Source organism: Austrofundulus limnaeus, unplaced genomic scaffold (assembly GCF_001266775.1).
Source record: "Austrofundulus limnaeus strain Quisiro unplaced genomic scaffold, Austrofundulus_limnaeus-1.0 Scaffold244, whole genome shotgun sequence".
NCBI classification, from domain to species: domain Eukaryota; kingdom Metazoa; phylum Chordata; class Actinopteri; order Cyprinodontiformes; family Rivulidae; genus Austrofundulus; species Austrofundulus limnaeus.
The window spans coordinates 161,293-163,867 of NW_013952646.1; positions in this window are offsets into that span (position 1 = coordinate 161,293).

Sequence of the window (2,575 nt, forward strand, 5' to 3'; positions counted from 1 at the left end):
CATTTTGTCTCATAGTTGAGGTCTAACTATGATGTCAATTACAGGCCTCTCTCATCTTTTTAAGTGGGGGAACTTGAACAATTGGTGGCTAACTAAATGCATTTGTCCCCACTTTAAGTCAAATTATTGATGACCAATGAAGGTAGTGGTGAGCAAAATGTCCCACTTGTAGACAGAGAGAAAATGACTCAACTGTCATTGCCAAACGTCTTTTTTATTTCTCCAGGAATTGGCGTTTTGAACATTCTGGACATTAAGCATACATGTTATTTAAATTGCAGTGACCCCACCCAACTAAAAAAAAGCGCTTAATGGAGCATATTTTATCAACCAATTGAAAAGTACTGATCCATATGTTATGAAATAACATGAGTATGCCATAGTGGGGGAAGGCCCTCTTTGAAACCATGTCACCCCTACTCTCGGATGTTCCTAAAGGCTGTGGGAAGTGAGAAAAGGGGGAGACAAAATGCCAGACTAGGGTTAGGATACACAATCAGTCTACACTTTTCCTCAGCATTCTGACTCGAGGCTGCAACTCCTCGCAGCCGCTGTCAGTCACACAGCATGACACGCCCTGCTCTGATCTGATCGGGTAAAACTTTGACCGTAGTTCTCTCCATTGGTTGAAAAAAACTGTCAGTTTTAAATCTGGAGATTTTTTTTTCTCCTGGTCAACTATCGCSGAGGAGARCTTTAATTTACATCTTCTTTTCTTGACAACCAGGAGGCGGGACCTGGTTGTCAGAAATGAAAATRGGTTTTCTCGGACAACCTAAATAACRSTTWTGTCAATCCCTGCTCCAACTCTGAAGGGGTCTGACAGTGCACCTCGGGGAACACAGTTGAATGCTATCTCTTAAGTCCACAAAAACCCACCTAGACTAGATTAGCAAACCCTCATGACTCCTTGAGGACCCTAGACTTGAGGAAATCAAAGCAATCTCATCCATACCTGGAGCCCKGCCACAGTGGAGCTTTTAAACGATCTCAGCCCCAGTTATGGATGGACCAAACCCAAAGTCCTCAAACTCTGCTTCCTTTATAGAAGACATGCCCATGGGATTGAGAAGGTCAGAGAAGTATTCCTTCTACCTCTGGTCTGGGTTTAATTCAAAAGTTAATTTACTGTGAACGCACACTCAATTATTACTTTCTGAATTTTTKATTCAAATCCATTCAGTAGTTTGTGAGACATTTTGATAACAGTCATACAAAGTTAATACATAAATTAAAGTTAAACATAAATCTGCCTTCACCTTCGGTGGTGAGCGAGGTGCCATTGCGGTACGAAGAAAAGACAAAAAACAAAACTGAAGCTGCTGAGATGTCCGTCCTTTTATGTTTAGTCTTCTTTTTGGATTAGACTTGTCAAATCTCACTCTAATCGCCGACGTCAGGCCATCTATTTTTAGTAAATGCCTACATCTGTCAGATTGGGTCTGTCAGATTGGGTCTACAGTTTGTATGAATTTGACAACAAAACCATGCATTTTTAGAAGAAAAAATTCCCTTCTTTTTATGTTACCTTGTGATTTCCTTCCTTACTGATACCTATGTGGATTTTAAACATGGCTTAAAAATAATATTGCTCACTGATAACTTCTCATTTTTGCATTTACGGATAAGCAGATGATCTGTTAGCACCTAATATTTCATGGCAAGTTTTTGYGCATGCAGTGCTTTGCTCATCCACTTCCTGATTGTTTATTGTAAGGACCTCGGTGGGTGTTTCTTCAAAACCTGAAGAAGAATCAGCTGTTGTCTCGCCTCAGTTCTTGAACAATTTGTAGTAGTTCTTCGAGTCAGCTGAGGAATCCAGAGCTGAAGTTATTTCAGACAGAACAAAGCGATAGAGAGAGAGAGTGTGTGTGATTCGTGGAGCTGGCAGCAGGGATTAGTGGATGCTTTTGCTGCTATTTCACGTTCCTGTTTGGCTCGACTCACTGCCGGTCCTGAGAATTCAGACACTCTGTAGGGTCAGTGTTAATAACAGCTCGGGGTTTTTTTTGGGATAGATCAGACAGGAGGTGAGGAGGGGGYGGTTTGAAATCATTCCTCTTGGTTWGCTRGGCAGCTTGACGCTGTGTTTTCCCCCCTCTCCATAGATTCTCATTTCATTTGAGGTGTTTAAATAACACACCCGTCTGTTGTTAATCACCTCTTTTCACAAATTTAAACCTCTCAGCCTCGTCTGTTTAATTTCACTTCATCGTTTCAGGTGTTTGATATTTGCAGATTGCACGTGGGGGGGAGGGGGGTGGTGTATACCCACTCTGCAAACATGGAGGGTATTTTTAGGTGTGGCAGATGAAGATGTTTTCAGAAACTGAACCAGACTGAAGAACCATTCTGAACAACCTGTGACAACATGTAGGAAATAAGGAACACAGAACATAGCAGTCGACATTGGCGTCACTGGACCCCCCCTAAAATATTTTAAAGCCCCCCTAAACTATGTATTTTAGTGTGAAAAAATGATTTTTTTTTACAAAAATTCAATATGATGTGGTCAGAATAAACAACCATTTAATATTTCACATATACATACATACATCATACATATACATATATA